Source organism: Dermacentor albipictus, chromosome 1 (genome assembly GCF_038994185.2).
Source record: "Dermacentor albipictus isolate Rhodes 1998 colony chromosome 1, USDA_Dalb.pri_finalv2, whole genome shotgun sequence".
Classification (NCBI taxonomy): domain Eukaryota; kingdom Metazoa; phylum Arthropoda; class Arachnida; order Ixodida; family Ixodidae; genus Dermacentor; species Dermacentor albipictus.
The window spans coordinates 55,441,955-55,449,618 of record NC_091821.1 but is presented as its reverse complement, the minus strand read 5'-3'; the positions used below and the strand labels follow the sequence as shown (position 1 = coordinate 55,449,618).

Below are 7,664 nucleotides of genomic sequence, written 5' to 3'. Positions count from 1 at the left end.
TATCACGGGCGTCCCAAGACCGTCTTCACAGTTGTCGCATCACTCTTGCGGCAGTAGAATAAAGAAAGCAAAACGCCGATCCAATTGTTATAATAGATGTTATGAACGCCAGCTTCAGCTACAAGTGGATTCCAAACGGGCATCAAGCTAACAGCAAAGACACTCGTAATGTTTGTAGCTGACAACGCGGACTTTGGGAATGTGCGATGAACTGATGTTGCGCATGTGGTGTTCGCGTTGTGTGTCGTCCGATTCTCGGATACTTTTCACATTGTCTTCATATCTCGGCTGCGTCACTAACATCGGGCGGTTTTTTCTTGACTGATATCCTGCACTATAAACTCATCAAAGTTTCTCATTCACTTAAAATATGTGCCAAGTTCTCTGAGTCCACCCAGTATTTCGCCGGCGGTATTCCTGCGCTGCCACGCATATGAGTACTTCACTGCTGTACTAATTGCTTTGATCTATCATTGGAACAAAAGTTAGCACTAACATACGTGCGGGCATCACATTTGGCGGTACGCTAGAAGATATGCTACAAATACGCTGTATTACTCATCGACGCTGGCAATAATGCGTCTGAAACGTCTGAAGCACCCTGTAACGGCTTTTACAAACAGCGCATTCATGTTAGCGTTCCAGTCTCATACGATAGCCCACAGCGTTTGTCATACAACCTGCCAGCGCATTTCTTTCGTCCATGAAAAAAGATGAATAATGGAAAAGAAAAGCCACCCGTTCCGGCGCGCATGGCACGCAGAGAGAGAGAGAAAGAGACAAAAAAAAGGAGGAAAAGGCGCTCACACTCCTCCGAGCGCGCACGCCCTCGCGCACGGAGCTCCTGCGCGTGCTCGGAGCTCTTGCGCATGCGCGGCGGTGCGCCGTCTGTCCGATTCTCAACGAGTGCGCCAGGCACGTAAACGGTTGTACCGGTGTGCGGTGTCTGCCTGAACGTTAGTGCCTGTGTATGCGTGTCTTCTTTGTGGCATCACACGTCAACTATACACTGAACGGTAAGCTTTAGCAAAAATGTTTTGCGTCAATAGCTCATGATTATGTGAGCGCATTTCGTAGCGCGAACCGGCTGCATGTAGCGCAGGCGACTCGGGTATAGTGTCGGTTTGTCGTTGATATGGTTTCATAACGCGCTGTTGTTCTCGCTTCTACTATACGGAATGTTTTACGGCGAGTGATCGCTCGGGCTTGTTCATTTTACCATTATAGTTTAGGTGCGTAAAAAAGGAAGCACACCACATTTTCACTTGATACTGAGCTACCACAAAGCGGATTGTGTCTGTTGGGCAGCCAGTGTGGTAGATCTCATTTCGTGGCGCTTGATCCGGCCGCGATGAATGCTTCGCCGCATGTGTAGTGAAATTCTCGTCACACGCTTTACGTATATATCTCGAAATTGTGTTAGCATCAAGTATTTTCAAACAGACACGTATAGTTGGATAACTGCTAGCGTACTCGTATGAAAGGCCGTGTTTGCGAGGCATGCATCAGCAGTGTGTGCGCTGCCGTCTTCGCATAGTTTAAAAGTAGCAGTATTTTTAAGGCTCCTGGCAACTAATCTAAATTATTTTGGGAAGTTACCGCAAGCAAAACACGAGACTTGAAGAAATATCTAGCAGAAATCTCTTGATTCACCCAATCTATTTATATGCAACCACAAACGCTTTTGGAGCATGAAACCTGCGATAAGCTCAGTCACTCGCAGCTTCGCAACTTAGCCGAAAAAATTAGAGAACAATAAATTAGTCGCTCCGGGAAGCACCTTTACACGTTTCAAACTGAAGGCATTGCGTTTGACGGTAGTTGGAAGATTTGTTTTTTGTCTCTTTTTTTAAACAGTTTAGCAGCAGAAGTTATCTTTCGAGCTATATGAAAAGCGTTAAGCGCCTTTCGATGCTTCGAGGTTATGCAGTTTACGTGCTCTTAATCTCTAGGCAGCTGCTGGCGCAGATTCGCATTGTGCCAGTCATGCACGGTATGAAGCCCTTGTCGTGCGCAATAAGTGTTCCGGTTTTCATTACTGTTGCATGTAGTGCCGTCGTCTTGGACAGACTGCATACTATATGCGCTGTACAAAAGAAAAAAGAGCCAGATTATCAATTTGGTGGTCTTTTCTTAGTAGATAACGCACAGATTATTCAAATAATTCAGTGGACATTGCATTTGTTCTACCCTTATTAACGCACCTAAGAGATCGTAACATGTTTTAGTTGATAAGTAACCTGATCAGTACGCCCCCATTCATGTGCGTTCTACTGAAAGTGTGGCAAATGTATTCATCTCGAAGTATGAGGAAATAGACATTGCAGGCTGTTCTAAGCGGAAATAAAGTGCAAATCTTAACGCGATTGTTCAAAACTGCAGCCAGTATGCTGAGCATGTTCGTTAGGCGCGGGCATATTGCATTAACACCTGAAAATGTGCACAGTCCAGCCGGGTATCTTTGTTTCAACAATTATTGTTATAGGAATCGTTTGGGATTCTCGCATTTCTTTTATTTTTATAAGTACACTGTGTGTCACATGAACCTGTCTTGAAACAAAACGTACCGTTGCTGGCACCGGCGACCATTACGGTTGTCTAACTGCTTATCATATTGTAATTTAACGAAACATCATAATGGTACTGATTGATATTGTCCTGTAGTATTTAGTCAGAGGTAAACAAAGTTAACTAGAGGCATAAATGATGACAGCAAATTATATAGTAAACTACTATTGAACCGTAAAAATAACTCATTGTATAGTTTTCCCTCACATTGTTGCATTCGCTTTACGTGTGTCTCTGTGTCTTCCGTGCTGTACTCGTGTGGCCATCAATTACGAACTTGCCGAAGCCCTTGTCAGCTTTATTAAACAAGGGATTCAAGTCAGTTGAATCTAATACTGCATGTCAAGTGACTGACGTGTTATTCGTTTTATCTAAATATTATGTACTGGCAGTACTTGGCAAGCCATTACTTAGCCAGTACTTGGCTAAGTAATAAGCAGTACTTAGCTAAGCAGTACGTGGCTTGCCAAGTACTTGGCAGTACCTGGCAAGCCATTAGCCAGTACTTGGTTATAAGTCTATAGACTAGACTCGTCTAAATAAATGTCTATAGACTGTCTATGGACTTTCTATAAAAATTTTTGTAAGGGAAAACAAACGGCGCTAGTCATTTTGTTGCTCGTCTTGGGAAAATAAAGAGGTTTCGAGGTTAAGCCTCAACGAACATGTCGAAACACGAGTTCTCTGAGCGGCCGGGAATCGCAACGTGGGTTACCTCGTAGCGGAATCTCTCAGCCACGTAGTCATCGTGGATAGTCGGAAAACCCCGCGATGAACACAAACCCGAGTGTACGTGCTTGGCGAGATTACGCGAGAAGTGCAAATATTCCGCGAGGCTCACCTCGTGCACAGTGTACGACAGAGCTGATCGGGACTCTGTCTGCAGTGCTGGTACATGTGCCCAACGGCGCGCAAGTGCGAAACGGGGGGCAACCTTGTCGAACGGGGTGTTTAACGTAATTTGAGCCAAGGATTTTTAAAAGAAAGTGGTTAACCGCAATTGAATGAAACCAATGACATATGGTTTACCGTCATGTGGAGTTCCTTCGGATATTTTTTTTATATTGCGCTTAATTAGTTAACTAAGATCAATTATGCATTTTTTTATCATTCCCTTTAGGGCCAAGTGCGGTTACGTTGTAGAGAGCATTTCAAAACGACTGATCCGATTTCTTGTGGCAACGTACATGCTGCGTGTTGATTTTTTTCCGGCGTTTAAAGAAAGCCCGCGAAATATAAAATAAAACCACGTGACTGCGTTCATGCGCTACTGCATTGCGGCGCTCTGAACCGCGCTTCGTGCAAAAGAGCCGTACGCGCGGACCGTGGCAAAGTGAGCGGCCACGGCTTTAGGCATCAGCAAATGCATACTTTGCTCCCCCACTCTTGGCAGTGGCGAGGCAATTTGCGCATTCCAGCAGTGTCGAGATGTGGAGCGCCAGTCATAAGTGATGCACTCGTAGATTTGAAAGAATTAAGGGTATCCAAACCGTTTTATCAAGTGGCTTCTATGTTACACACGCAACGGCGTCTATGAGCGGGCTGGATTTCGCCACCATGCTGGTTCGCATCGGACAATGCTCTGTATTATATAACGGGTATACGTGCGGCTGCAGTTCCTGGTGGTTGCTTTCCAACTGGCACAGTATACTTTGTATTACGTGACGTCCTTGAAGTTGTAAATGATTCTCTGACACGTGCTGAAGCGATTTAAGTAGACATGGGCGGAGATTCTGCTGCCGGAGATTCCGAAGATGATTTGTGTGTTTCTATAAATATGTGTACTGAATGGGCACTTGTTGCAACAGTTTTCCTGTAGTTCGCCTACGCTGCAGTTTAGCCGCAGTGAGTAGTTCAAGAAGCATACGAGGCGATCGTGACAATGTGGGCGCCATTCTACTGTTTACTTTGCAAACCGTTCAAAATGCATACGTTATTCGTTGGTGCATTGCGTGACTAGTTTGTTAGACGCGGCTTTTGCCCAAGAATAGAACAGTTTTAATTATTGATAACAGCATTGCCGCACACTCTTCAGGGCAATGAGAACAGATTTTTCTGTTTAAGAGCAAGCTTTAACTCGAGCCTAACTCCGACGCGCCTATTCAAATACATGTAAAACGCAAGACCATTTTTCTGAAACAACCCCTGGATCTATTTTAATTATATGTGTTGCATTTGAGAGATAAAGTTAATTTCTAGTGACTGTTGAAAGCGGAATTTTGATTTAGGGCCTGAATTTTATTAAAAGAACTTTCAAAAATTCGAAAGTTCAAAAAAATAGAAGCACGAGGTTTACAAATTAACAGCTCTGCATCAAGAACGCATATCACGGTTCTGTAAACGGCATCCATTAGATAATTCAAAGCGGACAAATTCGATATGTCAATTTATATCTTACATGAATTTGTTACGTTGTGTACAAGGGTTCTGCAAAAGCTGTATTTCCATATTACAAATTTTTTAATATTCATGCGTAACACATTAATTTTGTCCGCTTTATATTTACTATCGGATGCAATTCACAGAATCGTGATATCATTTTTCTTGGTGAGTTAGAGAGTTGTAAACTTAATAGTTTCGTTTTCTGAAAATTTTCGACCTTTTGCCAATTTTTAATAAAAAATTGACGATCTAAGTCAAAAATTGGAAACCGACAGTCACTAGATTTTTACGCTTTTCTTTTAAATGCAACAAACCTCGGAAAATTTGGTGCAGCGGTTGCCCAGAAAAATGAATTCTCCTTTCACATATATTTAGATAGGAGCATCCGAGCTATAAAGCTTCCTCTTAAGTATTCGAATCGCCCGGCCTATCCGGCGCACGTGTAACGATCTAAGCAGAAATCGTGTCATGGCAAAAAGTCGTGGCATCTTCTTTTGCAGAGCATATTGTATATTATGGCATTAATTGGCAACGATCCGGTGTTAAACACAAGTTTTATGCATACTATTGGTTTACTAACCATCTTGATCGCCGAGTTTAGCCGTGCCATCGGCCTCATGCAGAAGGCCCACTTCCACCTAGCACTGCGGATTTGAAATACTTGAGAATATTACCGGAAGTTGTCGAAACTGTGTTCACGATTAGCGCTTTCATGTTTCGCGGCTGTCCAGGCGTGCACTTCATTCACACGTATGCACTGTTTTGTTTCAATTCACGAGGCAAGCGGCCACAGTGCGGTGTCTTGGCTATTTATGCCAGCAATCCACAGACGCCGCTGCTCTTCGAGTGGGAACCGGTGCAGTGGGTGCAGTTAATAACCACGCACACCCCGCGGCTGGTGACGCTCATCACATGTTCGCGCAGCCATCAATTTTCTCGTTCTTTGATTATTGACGAAGCGAAAGACCACGCAGTGGTTCCCCGACGACCTCGTATGAGCTCGCATCACGTGTAATTATTTCACTACATGAAATAAAACACCTCCAAATTGCTGCACACCGCGCGATGGCAACATATATTTAGCGGCACTGCGGCGGCTCGCACACATGCCGAGCTCGTACAAGCGTCAGAAAGAAGGAAAGGCTCGCAGCGCGCTGGTTGCCAGACCCGACGAAAAGGACTACATAGAATGTTAAGATGCGCCATTTGCGTTCAGAAAGAAAACCGCACGGTGCTCTGAGCTCCGTTCGCATACTACACACAAAAAGGAAGGTTTCTACTAAGCTAAGCAGAACAGCGGCACCTCCCGAGCCGCGAATCGACGGATACGCTGTATCCCATCAATGTCCCCATGTCCTGTAACCGCAGGTTAGAAAAGAAAACTAGTCGTTCGCGCTCTGAAAGAGTTTGCCTTTTCATGCAGACGAGAAAAAGGCGCGGGATATGGAAATTCCTGGCCGGCGTTCATTTCCTTTTCATTATGTCACGCCATGAAATGACGCCGCAAGAAGACGCAGGCGCGAAAGCTGTATAAGGAGGCTCCGTCTGCGCAGCGCGCTCCAGAAGCGATTATGCGTTACACGTCCGGAAGCGAGTGTGCGTTACACGTGCGCGTGACTTGCGAGCTCAGACGCACTCAGCCGATAATCGAACATGGCACCTAGACGTCACAGCAGCCACTCGAGCCCTCATTAGCGCTCATGTTGGGCCTCTGTTGTTGACCCAGTTCGGTGCCGCAAAACGGCGGGCAACCCGCTCGCGGATAAACAGTGGATGGAAACTTACGACGTCGCGATTTAGCATCCCCCCCCCACCACACGCGGTGGCTCATGGCGACAATGGCGTCTCTCGCAGAAAAAAAAAATTGCGGGGGAGGGGGGATAGCACAGCTGGCGCTGGCACCCTTGCTTGCATAGCAATGCATCGGAGTTGTAAAAAAACTCCTAGTAATTTCCTCGTTGAGATGTCTCGATGAGTATGGCGTAACGCTTGTAATGCTCGGTATTCACGGTTGCTAAAATGCGATAAATATATAATCTTCAAATAAGCGAGGTACTTGTACAGCAGCAGTAAGTGGTGGCGCAGACGTCATGTGCCGCTTTTTACGGAACTCTATTTTATTGTGAATGCGACATTAAATCGATTTTTTAATTAACCTAGTTTTTGAAACTGGTGTATTTCCCAGCGCGCTAAGAACGGATCAGGGCTTGCGAAAGGTGAGAAGTGTTTAATTTCTAATTACAGACGGATTTCTATCCTTCCCTTTTTGATGAAGTAATTCAAGAACCAATCCACGTTCGTCTGTATAACTATAGCTGGATATTTTTAACGTTTTTAATACAAACAATTTAGATTCCGTTATGGATATTCAACTAAGCTTGCCTGGGTACTTAGACCCAGACTGCTCCGTCATAATGAGATTTTATAGTGAAAAAAGTTTGTTAGTTATGTAGGGTGTCATGGCGCAAAAGGCAACTGAGGCTATGATGCGTTTGTCCCTGCCAGTATTAAAAATGTCTGTTTCAGATCACTTTCTTGCCATTAATTCTATAATATTTGCACTTTGACCATGACTGCGCTATTTAAAATTTTTTGTCCTAGATGCTTGCGACTGCAAAAACAGGTATTATTATTATTATTACCTGACTAAGGCGGCGGCCAGACCTGTAACGCAGCAAAGGGTGCTTAGAATCTCTGGGTACGGACAGGCCGCC

General features: G+C 44.6%; 1 protein-coding gene across 6 annotated transcripts in view; it reads left to right on the top strand.

The window, feature by feature from the left end:
* The first annotated feature begins 883 nt into the window (after positions 1-883).
* The window catches only part of LOC135899351 (uncharacterized), a 96,419-nt gene continuing 89,638 nt past the window's right edge, over positions 884-7,664 (top strand). For 4 of the 6 annotated variants that reach the window (XR_010563593.1, XR_010563592.1, XR_010563594.1 and 1 more), the window contains exon 1: positions 884-1,016. The gene's annotated coding sequence lies outside the window, so the exon portion shown is untranslated. The remainder of the gene's footprint in view (positions 1,017-7,664) is intronic. The other 2 variants (XR_010563597.1, XR_010563595.1) reach the window with 1 other exon arrangement.